We start from the raw sequence: 19,914 nt of genomic DNA, 5'->3' as shown, positions 1-19,914 counted from the left end.
CATTAGTTTATTGGATTGTTGGAAACATGTAAATATGTGATCCTTACGAATGGAGTCTGGTTCCTCAATAATGAGGAGTAACATAAAAATAGAATATAGAGAATAAGTACACAGTTATCGTACTTCAACAAAAAATATCATTTTATCTTACACCAATTTTATTCCATTTCTTAGGATGTTTCGAAATCATATAATTAATCATAAGTCACATAATACAATAAGACGTAATCTCGGACTCTTCGTTGAAAGACATTTCAGTCATATAAAATATATATTTTAGGAAGGGTGATATTGATAAAACACTATAGTGAATTAAATTTACTTACCGGTTGAAATTTTGATTTATCTTGTGACATCGTGCGAATAAGTTGAGGGTATGTATATCAGCAGTCAACACTGGTTTATGTAATATGAAGAATATTGCTTACCTGAAAATAAGGAAAAGAAAATTATTTAGAAAGTATTCAATTAATTAATTTATTCATGCGTAGTCAAAGAAGATAAACCAAAGAAATTAAATACCGAAAAATTATTGGAGAGGATTATATAATAGTTGAATAATCATTGAAACTATTTAATTCAGAAACATTAAAATCTTCTTCATTCTTCCACATACTATAATATTACAAATGTAAAATACTATCTGTTGGAAGGAAGTTAATTTATATGAAAACTGCAGTACTTAAACATTTGAACAGTCATCTTACAAGAGTTATGATGTAGAATGTAGATAAGTAAAAAAAATATTACACCATACATAAACATCAAATACAAATAATGTAGGATATCTTTCTTATATGTATAATTTTTTATCGAAAAAGTACCTATTCTTAAATATTGTTTGTATACTAAGAACAAATAATATTTTAGAATACTTTTTCAGAAATTATACATATACGAGAGAAATAAGACCTTTTTATAGACTTGCCAACATTTTTTAGAAAATATAAACTGCCGTTTTTGTACCCAGACCCCTCACATATTATAAACACTGCTTTAGCATTATAAGCGACTACGTCATATTTGTAAATTCGGAATTATTTGGTTTCATTTATTTGTCACAGATTTTCATTTATTATTCAGTAAAAAAAATACCACATATAATTTGATACAAATGACATACAATTAAAATGACTTGTTTAATTAATGATTATCCACATGAGTAAGAGGGCTTTTACAGGCAACGTTGTGAATAATGCGAAATTAAGTGCTGAACTATAAATAAATATACTAAGTACTTAAGTGATATTTATTGAAAGTTGTGGGAATATTTGAGAAGATACAGTCAAGAAAAGCTCGCCAACTAAATAAAGCGAGATTCAATTAATTCGCATTTCGCAGCCTGCTCCAGCAATTACCGCTGTATAAATAAACCATAGCAATATCGTCAAGTTTGAGAACCTGTATGTACAGTCTAACCACACGCATGACTCGCGAGTTGTTATCGCATTAAGAGGACGTTCTACAGAAATGGCCTTGAGAATTGAAAATATGATTTTTTAACATGTGGTCCATAATATCTGGTCTACTAGTTAATATAAAAAGGTCGTGTCAAAGTTGTTTGTGTTAATAAATTTGCTCTGTGACTGATCCGACTCATATTTCACATTTATTTCATCAGGGCTGTCGAAGACATAAATCATAATATATATTTATAATTTTGAATTTTTATTTATAATATATATTATTTAAGTTTTGTGCATCTAATGCCGGGTCCACACTGGCAACAAGTTAATTTGCTGGCAACCTCGTTAGATTTTACGATAATTATTGTAAAATTTCTTAAGCAATTATGGTAAGTTCGTAAAATTTAATGAGGTTGCCAGCAACTTGTTGCCAGTGTGGAAATGGCTTAATATCCACTGTGGTTCACGTAGTGGCATGGACCTGGGGTTAGCTTATTCAGGAAGTCAACACCCATGATAGAATTTTTTCCAGTTTTGGTTGCATTATATTCCAAAACTCTTCTGTAAAAATCGTTTCCGAGTTTATAAATGGAAATTTCTCGGTGTACATAGTAAACAAACCTACGAATAAAAAAAGACAAAAAGGAACATACTGATTCATCGCAGTAAAATCTGGTAATCAAATTCGCCATTTTGAAAAGCGACGATTTTGCGTAAACAAATATCACGTGGTCTGTACGTGTGCGGCAAACTTCGAATGTGTTTGTAATTTTGTGCAAAGTGCGAATGTAATGTTTTCAAATAATTGATATGGATTAATTATACCATCGTATTATTTTCTCGAAATCATAAACATACTATAATAGTATTTGAGTATCAACCTATGTTCAATTTGAATTGGGTTATAATAATAATATACCCGTATATATATCAATAGTATGTTTGCTACAAAATCCACCCAAGTTATCAGTACGTACTTGCACAGGTTTGATTAAAAACCATGATGAAATTAACATTTAAAAAATATGAATGCTTAATATTATTTTGACAGCCCTGTTTTCTGATCGGCTTCATGTCGCAGGTGTTCATAAAATAATAATAATTCTCCGCGCGGCAGAAATTATCAGTAATAATAATAATATTTCTTGAAATAAAATCTCCGATGATTAGTGATTTTTGCGAAAAGATCGATTTAAATTGACGTAGTTACGACGCCGAGGTCCTTTTTATACTAAATTATATTTGAACGGCGGGCTCTTCAGCGGGCCCTTAAGTAATTGATAGTTACTGAGGCAATCAGGAATTCGATATCAAGAGATTATTGAATACTGAATAAATTATTGGTGCATACCTCAACTATTATCGTCGTTTTAGTTACATATTTATTTTATCATTGTTATCATATTGACCATTTTCACAATCACAACTGTCAATTCGCCCAAATTTATATTTTACTTTTCCTTATATCTTTTTACATACATATTATTCTCCGTGTCACCAGGATGTATTATAGTAAAACAAATAAAAAAAACAAAAACTAATCAGTGTTGCTAATAATAAATAATTATTCGCTAACTTAACCAAAACAGACAATTTCATTGCACACGTAATCCATTCATTCCACAAAGATTGTAGACACGAATTAATTAGTAATGTTTGTAATTTAGTTATACAATTTGATAATCTATTAGAGATTTTAGTCTGTGTTTGATTTTACATGATGTATGTACCTACTGCACACTGCTTCCTCGAAAAATACCACCATTAGATAGCAGTGGTGAAGACACCATACTAGGTTATTATTTAAAGCTTACCTTCTTATTAAGAAAAAATATTTTTAATTGTATATTAACACAGGTATTTAAATAAAAAAATGATTATTTTATATTCTACAAAAATAACTTTATTTGCCAACGAAATCAGACAATTCTGTCGTATATGTAGTAATGTAATATTGTAAATATATATGTATACAGAACCAAGTCTGTCAAATGTTAAAAAAATTCAACAGCACCATCTCTCTTCAACTATGTATGCATTGTATTATTGTGCGATGAATGTCAGATTTTTTTGCATGGACTTTACTTCACGGACCTCAGCCCCGTCTACAGTAATGTATGCAGCACAGTGGGCTAGAGAGGCGAAGCCTAAAACCTCTGGGCATAATATTATTGTCGGAAATAATTAATAATAAGATAATTTAATCATATATAAATATAGATTGTTTTTAAAAATAAAATAAATGATTTTTGATGGGTATAACTAAATGTTTATAAAAATACATAATTTAAAATTTAAACCCATAGCTCAATTTTATATCGTCAGCAATCCAATAGGGCGTAGAAGAAGAGGCAGGCCAAAGATTCGCTGGTTGGATGGAGCTGCCAGTGACTGCCGTATGCTGAGGATACCGAATTGGAAAGCGGCCACACAGGATAGGGACAGGTGGAAGATGCTGTTGGAGGAGGTTAAGACCCACACCGGGTTGTCGCGCCCCTGATGATGATGGTGAGCAAGCTATTGAAATTTCATCGATGTACTGTGTCGTTGTCATTAATGTGTACCAATTCATCAGTAGTAATATCGTATTTATTCTTATTTCCCGTAAGTATACCTGACAAGTGTGCTATTTTTTCTGATCTCCACAGCTTACCTCTTCTCAAAAGTCACCCTTCGCCACTGTTAAATAACAAGACACCTGTGGAATTGCGTTCCATATGGAGAGTATCTATACTATGATGCGCAGTGATTTTTTATTACTTATAATAATTGACGAATAATTAATATGGATGATGAATAGGTAAAGGTTCGTTTTGAAATTGATTGCAAGTTGCAACTGTAGAGCCGTTGGAAAGTAATTTGTCCATCGTATTACCTTTTACCGTAGCAACGTTATAACCATTATAATAATCTAAATTCTACAGAATTGTAAATCGTAAAGTGCTTATTTACAGCTGTTTAATAGCAATCAATGTTAGGTACTTACTTCTCGTCATGATCAGTAAGTAGATGGCAAAAAATACGAGTCGCTTCATTTAAATTACTTAAAAAAACTTTCTCTGTCCAATTAATATCATATAAAAAATACAATAAATTGCCTCGTAAAATGAAAAACGTATTCCGTAGGTTTCTATCTCATCTCTTTCTATTTAGTGTCAAAATGCTGTTGAGAAGTCGACATTATAATAAAATGACTTTAATTAAGTGGAACTAACCTCCATTTGAAGATACCAATGGGGAGTTTAATTTTGAAACAGCTTATTGAATACGAAAATAGTGAGTAAATTATTTAGGGTCTAGGACGATTTGGCACCGGGACAACTGGACGCCACGCAATTCGAAAATAAATAGACGTTATGTACGTATAGGTACTTTTAAAAAATATATTTAATATTATTATTTATGTTTAGATTATTATGAGTAAAATGAATTAAAACTACTAATTAGTAGATAGAAACTGATTAAAATTCCTCGTCTACGTTCTGTATACGTGTCTACGACAGTACGGCGTCCAATTGTCCTGGCGTCCAGTTGTCCCATTCCTATTATTTATGTTTCTACTGGAAAAATGTAATTGATTATATTATTTTTATACACAAAAGTAAATATAGATACCTAAAACAGAAAAATTTTATCAGGTCTGCACATATATTGTGTAAGTACTAACAAACCGCCCTTTGGCTCAGGACGAATACGGGGAATTCGCAGGAAAGAGATGTGGAACGTTTTTGTTTGGGGGTTGTTTCAGGAGCAATACCGTTGAAAGTGAATTGATTTATCGAGACACAATGAATTATTATAAATATGTAGGTATAAAATTTGTTCTATTGATTTTTACGAGCGCAGGCAGGATAAGTATCCAGAATGGTGCCGTCATAAAAAGAGGGTATAAGTACCTAGTTAAATTAAATTAACAACCGTTTTTCAATAGTTTCACCGAGGCTTTGACTGCGACCCGCTGCCATATTGCCTCACCTCATTCGAGTATGGATCATTTGTTCAGGCCCTCTCTCAAATTATGAAAATTACAATCATATCGAGCTCTTATGACTTCCCCAATGCCAGGGCAGGTTTGAGCTTCTCGATGGTCTCACGGGCATATGCAAGTAGCGGCTCTACTCTGTGTCGTTAAAAACTTGTGGTTTGCACCATAGTGAAATGTCCTCCTGAACGTCACATTCATCACAGAGCTGCGAATTGCTAGGACTTCAAATCTTTTGCCCAATTTGTGGCCTGATTTTAGTCTCGATATCATCTTGGGCTCATTTCTGCTCAGAGACGGTATTACATTAGTTAAAAACATAATAAAATCTAAAAAATAACTCGGTTGCGGTAGGCGTCAGTCTTTTCTAACGGATATTAGCCCGAAAATTATAGGAGATACGTGCCTCGGATGCCGTCCGACAGTGCGATCCTCGGATTCCGTCATCACGGAAGGTCCTCTCTCGTCCTACAGTCTAAGTGCTGCCTGGCTGACATGGGAAGAGGTGAAAGAAAATTATAATGAAAATAACTAAATTTTGATCCACAATTTTTTTAATAATAGGTATCTGAAATGATTACTTGCACCGATTAAAAGATTTAAAGAACCCGACGCTGACTATACTTAATATTATAAAAGCTTAAGAACATTGATGTGACTGGTTGAGTTTAATGGTTTTGAGATTGGAAGACTCGTGGTCATTGTCAGTCGACAAATAATTATTGAATGTGTTAAGAAGGCATTCCGACATGCGACTTTATTTAAATTTAAATGGCCAGTTGTGTTAAGAATTTTAAATCATCCGTCTTTTATAATATGAAATAATATTTACTATAAATCAACGGAGAAAAAAAATGTCAGCAAATCATTCAAACGTAAAGTTAAGTAGGTAAGTAAGTACCTAAATATTTTTTCCGGTAGTGCGTAAGAGAATAACAATTCATGTGCAAGTACCACTTTTTACCTACCAATTATTACCTTAATCCGCCACTGCTGATTATTATAGAAGTAGTAGGTATAGGTTGCCAAAACGTATTCATAATAGGTATGAGTACCTACATATCGTAATTAAGACTAAATATCAGAATATTGTCGAATACAGAAGTTGTAATTCGTAATTCAAAATTCATTTGTCATTCTCAATTTGTGTCTTTGCTCGAATGAACGGAATTATGAACATTAGCTAGGGTTAATTTAAGATCATTCATTAACCTTTCAACACTTGGTTATTGTATGTTGATTCATCAATTAAAGATTGGGGTACTTACTCACGAATAATTTGTTACTGAAGTGCGTTCAACCAAACGTCGTTTGGTTGAAATACGTAGCTGCAGATTTTTTGCTTAAATTTGCGCCCGCTGAGAATTTTTAAGCTCAAGCGAAAACTTTGAATTGACTGTCATCTAATTTAATGCAGGCGAGCCAAAAGTCGAGAATAATTAATATGCCTTCCGATTTGTCTATGCCAGGGATGGCGAACCTTTTTAAGAACGCGTGCCAAAATTTCCCAAATAATATTTTTCGACTGTCTGACGTGCCAAGCAGTTTTTCATGGCGAAAAAAAAAGTTTTCTAAAAAATAGTTTTTATGAATTCCATTAAAAAGGTATAAAATTACAATTGAGTTCTTGATATTGTATCTTTCAGCGTATTTATAGCCGAAGGCATATCTTTTATTATTTGAATATTTTTATCTTGTTTTCAAAATTCTCAGAGGTCATGGAAGCATTTGAACCACTCTTATTTCATATTATATTCTCCATCACTGAACGGTTTTCCATTTTTAGAGATTATGTTTGAGTCAAAATAACAAGCAGTTATTATATTTGAATGACTGCCGATAATTAATTTCGTAAGGTTTGTTGATTGAATATTTTTAAATTGCCCGATCCTAAGGACCGATATATGCAATAATAATTGTATATTTGTAATGATTATCTTGAAAAGGATTTGCCTGCTATTTTTTATACAATGCGATTTGTCATTATTTATGCATGATTTTCGTGGTTTCCGTTTGTGCATCGGTTGGTAAATACTATAATATGAAAAACCGAAGAAAATACGCATGGATATGTCGTCATTATTTTTTAATATTATATAAGTAGGTCTACTTAAGTAAGTATATACCTATTGATGTATTTGTAAAACTTTTTTTTTATAAAAAAACACGTTTTAATAGGTATGATATATAAAAGAGTAGTTTTTTTCTTTTCAAAATGAAACATTCGCGTGCCATAGGTTTGCCATCCCTGGTCTATGCTCTGCTACTGACCAATGGACGCTCCACGAACGAGTAAAAAAGTCTAGATTTGACAGTTGCGATAGTTAAACATATCGCAATGTCTTTCGATAATCCTCGATTTTATGTGTTATTTACATGTAGATATATACATAAAATGGGAGTGAAAACAATACAAATTTTATAAATTCAATAGTACAATAAAATTACAGGTGTTTTTCAGTCCGAATGGTTCGAACTAAATATAGTGGTTGACGGACGAATTTTGGCAATTCGGCGAATTAAATATCAAACAAGTTTGAAATCCAACGAATCTGGTCTGCAGACTGAAAAGTCCACAGTTTTGGGGTCACTGCATAGAAATTTTCGCGTATCATTTTGGATAAATAGTTAGTTATTTCCAAATCAATAAGTCGTTCCGAGTTTCTCCAAAACTTCTTAAAAACAACGAGTTGTCCCCAATAATTTTATGCACGAGTGTCTTCACCTTGGGGCGTAACCGGCACCATAATATTATGGTATCCGTGTGTTTTGTACTTCATTTCAAACTATTACTATGTAGGTAACCGGTTCCTAATAGGCACCAACATTTTATTTAACCAATCCCAAGATATTCAGTTAATTTTAGATTAACGGATCAAGTTTTTTTTTAAATTCTTATCCAGATTTGCCGATTTCTTGTATTTAGGGTTAGATATTATGATGTTGATAGGATCAGACATCTTCAAAAAAAATATTTATTATGTTTAGGTTATAAGATAACAAAATTTCGACTCCGTTTTGTCAGTGATAAATACATAATTAAATTACATACCTACATAGTGTGAGTATATGTATAGGTTTTACGTAATTACAGTGATATATTATGTTTTATGAATAAATACAAAAGTAGCTTAGACAGCCATTCGAATCCCACGATCGAGACACGTGACAGCGACAGGCGATACTACTCACCTGTTGCTGCTCTCGGTTAAAACCACATAAATAAGATAGAACTGAGGCAGCTCATCAATATAGACAAAGAATTTGAACAAAGATTTGTTTTATGGAATAGTGAGGTTATAAAACGCATGAAATACGAAGCACATTCAATAGGAATACACCATTCAAACGACATTCAGATATTATCCGGTGGCATCATGCGATAGGTACATCCTAGAATATGTGAAATGCTCCGGAAATGTTGGTATATCTTCTAAATCATCGATTTCCAAAAACAAATTAATAAGATAAACACGCGAAAGCCAGTCACCATAGACTGAGACTTTAAAACCACTTTTGATTTATGACTTAATGACGGCCAGGCTATGAAATGCGGGCATACAAAACCATTTGAATGTCCTCAAAGACTACCGATAATGAATACGCGTTTCGTTTTGTGACAAACTTTAATGCATATTACGATAGAGATGTAACTATAATACACGTGTTTAAATTTATCCTATCTTTCTCCACACTCGAGAATTGTACCTTCTTAGACCCACACCAGACCGTTGATAAGATTATGGGATCCACGTCGGCTTATAACGCCGTGGGTCCCAGGTTCGAATCCTGGGTCTAGCAAGTACCTACACATATTGTTTTTCAATTTGTGTATGAGTCAGAGTATGGACCTAATAGGTTGAGCAAGTGGCTGACATCCATTTCTCGTAAAAACAAAACCCGTTAATACAAACCTCCACTGTGTGGAGGCCCATATGATCTTATTAGGATCGGACATGGTCAAAATTTTTATTTTTATTTTAATAAAAATGGTAGTATTAAACTTAGAGGGACTCGCAAGCTTATTGGCACAGAATCATTGACTTATTAGTTAATGACAATGGGCAGAACAGTTAAGTCATGTTTTGTGATTGATTTATTCATGCTCGTACCATAATCAACCTGCACGGTTAGAGACAGCTGAATTCGCAGTCAAGATTATGAATAATTGAATTCTCCGATAAATACCTACATACTAAGTGAGTAAAATAGTCCCACGGTAATGTTGTTATGAAACGCTTAATTATATTATTACTTCTCTCATTCCTTTGTTTTATTTGCGTGTTTTGGCCACACACACAATGAGCGCGACACCTGAGATATTGCCAAATCCAATATATTAAAAAAAAACAATTTTGAAAAAATACGAATTTATCTATTTATTCTATTGTGCCTACAATTTTATTCTTGGCCGCTTCGGTTGCGAACATATTTTTTTCAACGAGAAATGGATGTTAGCCAATTGCTTAATTATCACAATCACTGCTGACCTGTTAATTAATATATTTTTTTACGAGAAATGGATGTCAGCCACTTGCTCAACCTATTAGGTCCATACCCTGACTCACACACAAATTAAAAAAACAATGTGTACTTTGTCAGACCCAGGATTCGAACCTGGGACCCACGTCGTGATAGTCGAACGCTTAAGCCGTGCGGCCACCGTGGGTGTAATATTTAAATATCATGTTAATGGTCAACAATGGCCAACTAATGCAAACGCGCCGGTCGCGGTGTCAACACTAATTGAGTTAATCTGTTGAAAAAAAAAAACATGTCAATTTATTGAACTCGGGGTTCGAAACGAGACTCATGATTAGACACCGGACATCTGGAGTCCTTTTTTTTTGGGACGGACTCGAATATTACAACATTTTTTAATTAAAAAATGCGTTAATAATTTATGGAACCTATGTTTTTCAGAAAAATAAGTTGTACGATGTAGTAGGTACAATGAAATATGAAATAAATGATATTGATAATATGTGCAAGAGACTTTATCGATACTTAATTATATAGAAACGCTGCTATTAGTAGGTAGATATACTATACTATTTAGAGAAATTAATGAAGCGCTTACGTATAGAGTGGAAAAATTAGTTGTTAATAGTAATATCTATAATATTTAATAATATTCCACTTTTTATATACATACCTATTATTGTAATCAAAGTTTAAAATTTCTACTAAACTACTTTTATTTTCACTATCAAATAACAAATCACACTTGCTCCCATAATGAGAAGGACCTGACAGCTAGTGTATTATTAAAATCGTACCAAATCTGAATGATTTCGTATATTATGTTGATACTACGAAAATATATAATATGAAAACATATTATTATATTATATGGATTGATGGATGGGTAAAATGGGGAATATCGGACCTATGTGGTTAATGAAACCCTTTAGAAAAAGTTTCGTACGAAAGATACTTCAAATCGTACTTTTGTGTTTCAAGCAAGTGGTTGGACATATTGAGATATTCAATTTTAATATATAGGTACTGATGTTGTAATGTTTTTTTTGACATTTTATAGGCCATTTTCAAAAACTTTATATTCATCATGCAAAATATGTAAGTACATGCGTTTTCTGTTAATTGCTACTCCCTAATACTATAAATTATATATCATAGTATTATTTCAATGAAATATATAAACCCGATATAATTATTTATTTCGGAAGTTATCAAAATGATACAATCATAATTAGTCGACATTGATACATTGTGTATATATAGTACCTAATACCATTGATAATAAATTATTTTATCAAGAAAATATTAGATATAAATAGGTATAACACAGTTGCAGTGCCTACCATTTGCCTTAACAAGTTGACCTTGGTTCTAATAGTTCATTGATTTATCCAATCTGGGAGTTCACACATGAAACTATAATTTGATGTTATAGTAATATGGTAGAAAAAACAAAAAAAACTTAACCTGCGCGTTTGTTAACTGATCTACGTATTTTCTTAAAATCCGAGATCACTTCAGTTTTGACGATAATGGATTATAGCTTAAAATTGTTTATTTGTTTTTATTTAGTGAGTAGGTATATTTCGTGATATTTCACATTAGCTGGTTCCATTGTTTACACGGGAAATGACGATTTAACGGGCTTACCTATTGAATGTATTAATAGTATGTAATATATTCATTACGGGTTTTTCACAAACACTTCAGATAATCAAAATTTGTTTTTTACTTGATCCTTTACTAATAGGTAAGAAGGTTTTAACAATCTTTTATTATGTCAATGTGCATTTACGATCGGTGAGTGCGCATAGTGCACGAAGAAGCCAGAAGGCCATAAGCCAGAAGGCATAAGCCGGGTCGTAAATAATGACTAATAGAATACCTAGTACAAAACATAAATCAATTAGAATTTATTGATTAATATTTTTGCCACTCGTACCCGTTAGATATAGGGACCATTATACCACTTTCCTCTAGAAGGTGTATAAGGTACTTTTAAACACTTTGTACATTTTGCATTTTTGTTTATTGTTATTAAATCTTAGTTGATATTATTCTTTTGACTTATCAACTTAAAAATAACAACAATGGATGAAATATAATATTCCTAAATATTATAATATGTCACATATATAATATTGTGTAAGTATATATTATATAATTATCAAGCCTCGATAGCGAAGGCGGCGTGACTAGCAAATGCACTTACGACCTATGTAAACCTGCCGCTTTGTAATTTTATTCTTGTAAATCCACGGTATTATAGATGGTTGCACTATTATATCTAAAATGTAAACATAAATTTATATGCAATATTGGTATATACTACAGCTGATGATGATACATACTATCGTATGGAAAATAATTCATTTTTAAGTTGTGGGTTTCTTGTACGTATCATGCGACAAAAGCAATAAAATCGTCTTCAAGTTTTTGTCATTGGTCGGGAACCTTTTTTGATACATACACCTACGGCAGGTGAATTTTAAACACAGCAAATTTTTCACAGTTTTGAAGTTACGCTATTTCTTAATGTATATAAACCAGTCATTTAATAAATAAGGACAAATATCACCAACAAGTTAGTTCAAGTAAACAATCGACTCCCACGTCCTCTATACTTAATTGACTTTTTATGCAATAATATGTACCTACCTATATTTTGTACTGTTATTCAATTGAAAATGTCCATTAGGATAAAATCGGTTGAATATCAACATTATGGAATAAATGTGGAAAAAGTACGAAAGTACATATTATAAAGTGTTTTAATGAAATATGTATCTAGGTACCAGTCGTTTTATGTGATGAATAGTTCTTTACACTTTATAATATGTAAGTATTTAAATCAAATACATAATATAATCATATATCAGATAATTTCTTTTTAATAACAACATTTAAATATAATGCTAATTATGTCGAATGGCCACCTAATCGGCGCGCCTTTAGCGTACAATGTATTAAATGGGACGGCGGGACTTTTTTTAATGTTACACACCTACAAACTTACCTGTAGAATGGCCAAAAATGGAACTACGAATTACCATAGGACGCCATTTTGAAAATTTCATTCGAATGTCAGATTTTGTCCAGTTACTAGTCTTGATTGGGTAGTTTTCGACAATGGCTCCATTTTTTTTGTAGTACTTATTCCACTTTTAATCAATAAATTAGGACCGGTTTCATCCGCCTCAGAGGGACATTTTCAACTGAATCTTCCCTTGTTCGGTTGAAAATGTCCCTCTGATGCGAACGAAACCGGTCCTAATTTATTGATTAAAAGTGGAATAATTACTACAAAAAAATGCGTTTATTTAATTAAGCAACAATAAATATCAACGTAATACAATCACTAAGTGAAAATCTGAAGTATTACATGGGACGGCGGGACTTTTTTTAACGTTACACACCTACAAACTTACCTGTAGAATGGCCAAAAATGGAACTACGAACTACCATAGGACGCCATTTTGAAAATTTCATTCGAATGTCAGATTTTGTCCAGTTACGAGTCTTGATTGGGTAGTTTTCGACAATGGCTCCATTTTTTTTGTAGTACTTATTCCACTTTTAATCTATAAATTAGGACCGGTTTCGTCCGCCTCAGAGGGACATTTTCAACTGAATCTTCCCTTGTTCAGTTGAAAATGTCCCTCTGATGCGAACGAAACCGGTCCTAATTTATTGATTAAAAGTGGAATAAGTACTACAAAAAAATGCGTTTTATTAAATTAAACAACAATAAATATTAACGTAATACAATGACTAAGTGAAAATCTGAAGCAATATTATATTGCAAAACCTTTAGAAGAATGCAATTACGGCTTACGCAATACATAATATTATAATAGTAGGTTCAAACGAATATTTTCAGGGATGTCTCGCATCTTCAGATGTACGCCACTGGTATTTTGAAGATGAAATTTCTTACGATCGATTTGATGAAATTCTTCAATGTCAATAGTTTATAATCAAATAGACCAGTTTGGGCAGAGCATCCTCAAAATACTTAAATATCTAAAGAAATAAACAAGTAAGTATGTGACTTTTTTATCGATATGTAGGTACGGTATTGTTGCTTGGTAATACTAATAGGTATCAATATGATACATTTAGAACATAAAACGGGTCAGCGGACAAAATCTTCCAATATTTGTATTTATATTAGTGGTAGGTACGCAAAAGCTATTCGATATTTAATTATGAAAAAACATATTCTACACGCATTTTATAAAAATGGTTTACCATTACTTACCTGCAATAAAACAAACCATCAATTTTGTAATGCGATCTTTTTAATTGCATTTTGCGAATTTGAATTCGTTTGTCGTAGCCGCAAGTCGCGTTATAATATTGGCAAGACGATTATCTTAATTACAATAATTACCATCGCACCTGAGCTGCCAGAAAAAACAACTGACAAATTGTAGAAATCCATACTAAGAATCATTTGGGCAAAAGTCTCCTTAGGATATTGGATTCGTCCACCATTTTAATGTGTTTTTTTATGGGTTGACGGTTAAAAACTTGAAAGATCCGGCCTTTACTCATGATTTAAGCGGACATGCTACCACTCGTTTATCGCGGGCGTATATTTTATTATCAATTATTATCATACATTAATTAATAGTATGTAACCACACCGAGGTATTTTTTAAATTAATTTTTAAAGTAATTTTTAACTCAAGCAACATACAAGTATTAATTTGGTCGTCCCAACAATAATTGTTGAGACGACCAAATTGGTACTTATCTTGTATATAACAGTCGTGTTATAGTGTTTTTTTTTTTAATTTAGACGTATGCAGTTGGCCGTATCATAGTTCACCGTGAGATGTTGTATAGGAAATAAATGGCCAAATAGTATTGAAATCATGTCTAAATAAAACACTCAAACATAAGTAATAAAAACCACCGGAATACAAGGGAAAGACAGAAGAAAATATGTAGGTAAGTAAATTAGAAATACAATGATATTAGTTTTATATAAAATTGATTCAAAAGTAGGTTATTGCTAACCTAATAGGCGCTCGTAGCTATCAAATTTCTGATAATAATAACGACAGCGGTGCTATTAAATATTTAACACCAATCAATAGCATATCAATGTTCTTATTGAATCTAATCAATGCGTCACGACCAACGCGTCATTTTTTTTATCTCAATGCTCAACGGCCACTTCTTTCCGGTAGGACGCTCATGGTGAACGACGAAATTTAATACGTACAAATTAAATGTAACCATGTTATGTTCACGACTATCACCGAATCATTGAAACGGTTCGTGTAAGTGTAAACATTGTAAACCAAAGTGACAATATGTACAAGTCATAATATTATCTTATAGGTATGTACAAACCGATTAAATAGTGTTGCACATTTATCGTTATCATTTAAAAAAATTCTAGCTTAAAAAAATTCTAGCTTTAAAAAATCTTATGTAGGCTGTGTTGCGTGGGGCAATTTCTTAAAAAAAATGAAAGGTATGTTATTTTCTCTTCGCTGTAAAGCGTAGAGTACAAAATGTTTGATTCTATACACCTGTATTTGTAAACGGTTGATTGTTAAACATTATTGCTTTGTTTCGAAACAATCAAAATGAAACAATATTGACTTTTTAAGCTGTCTCATGTTCAGTGTAACCATTACGAATATTTTAATTTGATTTTCTAGTGGAAAAGTAAATAATAATCATTAATATTTGACTGGGAATTTCTAGAATTATTAATGCTGTAACAATGAACTACGAATATACAGTATGCAAAACAAGTTCGGGTTTCTTTCCATTTTTATTACCAACATTAAAACTTGATCAGAATACTATACGTCCTTAAATTTTAAATGGAGTTGGAAATATTAATATTTAGATAGGGATAATTGGGTAAATCAGTGTTTCCAAAACTTATGGGATGCTAGAACCCTTTTTGAGACATGTATTTTTAGTGCATAATACATAGTCATTCAATATTAATTTACCTCCAGGATAAGATTCGAGACCTTTTTATAGCTTTTCTGAGCTGCCATTTACAAATTTTCCTTTCAGGGTCGCATATTGTTACAGTTTGTTTTAGATTTTTTTTCGACCATGTTCGATCCTAATAAGATCATATGGGCCAACACAGAATGGAGGTTTTGTATTAGCAGATTTTGTTTTTACGAGAAATTGATGTCAGCCACTTGTTCAACCTATTATGTCCATATTCTGACTCATATACACATTGAAAAACAATGTGTACTTGCCAGACCCAAGGGATTCAAACCTGAGACCCACGGTGCTATAAGCCACACGGCCATCGTGGCGTGCAATAAATAGTATGTCCATACTTACAATAATTGTACATTATCGGTAAAACTGCGCAATCACGTTATTTTTACGAAGACGCAAGTCAACCGTATACCGCTTCAAATCTATTGTGTTCTTCCTCTTCCCGCCTAAATATGAAGAAACATCTAACCAATCGTCACAATTCACAATACATCCTCATTATGTAGTAGATATATAATATTATGTTCTATATAATCATAGACAAGATTAATAAGACGTGAGCTGTCTTACCGGAAAGAAATTCCCGTATACCATTGAGATTTTAAAAAAATCCGTTGTTCGTGGAGCATTGCAGATGTGCTCCAGTTTTATTAGATTCAGAAAAAAATATTAATTTGATAGTGATTGGCATCCAATGTTTGATAATAGCGCTGTCATTATAATCAGATATTTGATAGGTACGACTTGATACGAGAACCTACCAGAATTTTATATAAATTATACGATATGATTGCATTTCTAATTTACTTAAGACCTACCTATTTGTTTTGTCTTTCCTTGTACTCCAGTGGGTTTTATAACGTATTTTTAAGTGGTTTATTTAGGCGAGGTATTGATTTCAATATTTTATACGGTCATCTATTTCTGATAGAATCTCACGATGAACTGTGTTACGGTAAACTGCATACGTAAAAATTTGGAAAATATTATACACCCCTTAATAAAATACGGGTAGTATGACAGACTGCAATGAGCAGACAGAGCATGTTAACTGCAATTGCCGTCTGTCCCCTTGTATCCATTTAGATATAGATCTAACATCGCATCATCGTGTTTGGTGGTGGGTAAGTTGATATTATGACACTGTTATTAATAGGTGTTTAAGTCCTGCTGGAGACTTTCGTTGAGTTGTCTGGAATATTTGCCACCGAGTTGTGTTTCCTCGAAACAGTTCCTGGAATCGAGACTTAAGAAGCCAGAAATAATTCAGGAAGAAGTGAGATAGTACGTCCCTTTCAGTAAGAATAATACTCTCAATCGTTTCACATTTGGGCACCGCGTCATAACTGAATTTAATTGACAAATGTCAGATTTAAATTTGAAGAAAATAAGTAAACTCCATACATTATAAGTAACATTGTAAGATTGTGGAATTAATTGTAAAATATTAAATGAAAGAACAAGGTCAAAAGGCCAAAATGAAAAGTTACAATCGTTTATGATGTTTAAGATTAAACATCACTGTTGGTTAACCGGGAGCTCCGTGTTCGATTCCCGATGAGGTCATAATATATTTAGATAGTTTACCTAAAAGGTATGTGAAATCTTCAAGCCTGGAAGTTTTGCCACTGTGCGGTATGCTGTGGTGTTTAATAAAGAAACAAATAATAAGTAATATAAAAAAATGTCATAATACCTACTTTATAATGACTACAAACTTAATGTTGAATGCCTATAATGAATACATTGAAATTATGTGAAGAAAGTATTTAAGATAAATCAAAAAAATTCGAGCAGCGTAACGAGACATGGAAAGGTGCATGTTGGGTAAAACGCTAAAAGACCACACAATAACGATAGGTAACGAGGCAGACAAGAGTACGCGATGTGATAAAAGCCGCTAAGCAAATGGAAATGGGCTGAATATGTCGAGTGAATGACCGCTGGACAAATGCCATCATAGTGATTATCCAAGGGACACTAATCGTCCTCAGGAACTTCATAAAACCAGCTGGATGAACGAACTCATAACGTTCGGTGGATGTACATGGCTGCAAAGAACAGAGAAAAGTGGTAGAAGCTAGTGGATCGACCCCGGGTGATGATGATATTATAATATGTCCAATTTGTTTTATATTATTTTGATGTAATGAACAAAGCATTGTTGTTGTCTTGATTAAATCTTAAACTTTACCATAGTACTATGCAAATGAGCTAATGAAAATTGCATACAAAATTATGTGCGGTTTTTTAAAATGTTCTGAAATTATAAACGTCCATGTTATTTTGCATTCTGACGTAAATGGAAAGCACTGTTCACGTACCGGTGGTGTTTATGGTCTGGATTTCATTAAATATAATATATCTATGATTTTCCTCATACTCCGCGAAATTACATGGATTTTTTATAGATTACTAGGGAAATACTTTTATAGCTGGAGATTTGTAAATATTTGACGATGTTTATATATTTGTGTGCTATTTCACGACACATGAGTTAAGAAACTCAGTTCAACAGATCGTCTGCTTAAGATAATGCGTCCGTCAAATTCGTTTTTTTATCAAAGCCGTTAACAAACTTATCGGTAGGCACCTACAGCGTATTGTTTCGAGAATATAAAGGGCTTTCCTTTATAGTTTACAATGTGGAAACTTTGATGTGGTTTCGGACAGCAAGTTTAGTTTATTCGATAATTAATACCGGAAAGTTTTTGTTAGTTTCATTGCTAACTAACTATGTTGGGTCCCGCTAACTTATGTACATAACAAAAACTTCATTCATTCACAACATTCTGTTAATCGAGTTACGTTAAATTTGTAAGGTTGATATATAAAGTAAAGGTTGTTTTCAACTTCAATATCATGAATAATTAATTATTAATGACCGGTCAGTATTTACTTACGGTAGGGGTGATCAACTTGTTTGCTGTTGCGATAGGAATTTTACAAAAAAAAATGCGGAATTCGTGTAATTTGCAAAAATCTTTAATAATTATATACCTACTTAGACACAAATGCTAAAAAAGTAAATATATTTGGAATCAACATACATAGAAAAATGATATTTTATAACCAAAAGTTTATTGATGAGAAGTCTGTGTTGTTATAAAGTTCTATCATTTAGGTTCATGGAGGGATCTGATAGATAGATGATAGATAGGGAGTAGGTCCTACATGGAATATTTTGTATGGCAATCAGTAAGCAGGGAACGATAATACATATTCGCTAATTTAAAAAATGAAAAGGCTAATACGTATAAATGTGATGGATGATAATATATTCACAACATTTTATTTGTTACATTTTTCCGTACTAACATATTTCCAAAATCTTTTTCGAACTTTCAAGATTAAATCAAATCGTAGCATTATAATTTATATGTCTAGTATATAATATATACTAGCAATATAAATTATATATAATATATATATATACTCATTGGAAAAAATACGAAATTTTACCCGTAATCTATTTCTAATTGATATTTGATTACATGGAAAGCATAATTATTATGTACTGCACAAATTCTTCGATTTATTTATGAATTTGTATCGAAGTCATCCGTTAAGTTTTAAATTTTTGAGTAAGTATTCATAAGCGCGACGTCAAAAATGACTTTACGGCCGACCTGTTGGTCATACCTATAATTTATGGCATAAAGTTATAAACCCGTCCATAACGCAAAACGAAAATTCGACTACTATGAAACTTTGATAAGGTCGGTTCTGGGATTTATGGTTGTTCTCATGGGTCGAAAATGAAGAATCTGGGGTGGGGTATGTTAGGACTTGAACCTGAGAAATTCATAAACTTTGTATGAAAGATATTTCTGTCGTATGATTTTTTAATTGTATGATAAATACACATAATGATCGCGTAAATTATTATTATTTTAAACATCAAAATATAGAATAAATCCATATTTCGATCCGTAAAATATTCTTGGATATTGTAATTTTTCGTGTGATTCTTTTTGTTTACACGCACACAATACAGTCAATTTAATTAATACTTACCTAATATTGTTCTTTTGGTAAAATTTTACATTGAAG

At 32.2% G+C, this 19,914-nt stretch overlaps 1 protein-coding gene across 2 annotated transcripts in view; it reads right to left on the bottom strand.

The window, feature by feature from the left end:
• raskol (Ras GTPase-activating protein raskol) overlaps window positions 1-19,914 on the bottom strand; it is a 287,813-nt gene that overhangs the window by 206,853 nt on the left and 61,046 nt on the right. The gene's annotated exons all lie outside the window — the stretch shown is intronic.

Source organism: Rhyacophila brunnea, unplaced genomic scaffold, assembly GCF_057557595.1.
Source record: "Rhyacophila brunnea isolate RB1 unplaced genomic scaffold, BYU_Rbru_1.0 scaffold_2, whole genome shotgun sequence".
In the NCBI taxonomy this organism is placed as follows: domain Eukaryota; kingdom Metazoa; phylum Arthropoda; class Insecta; order Trichoptera; family Rhyacophilidae; genus Rhyacophila; species Rhyacophila brunnea.
The sequence above is the reverse complement of the archived record's forward strand: the minus strand, read 5'-3'. Positions and strand labels throughout refer to the sequence as shown.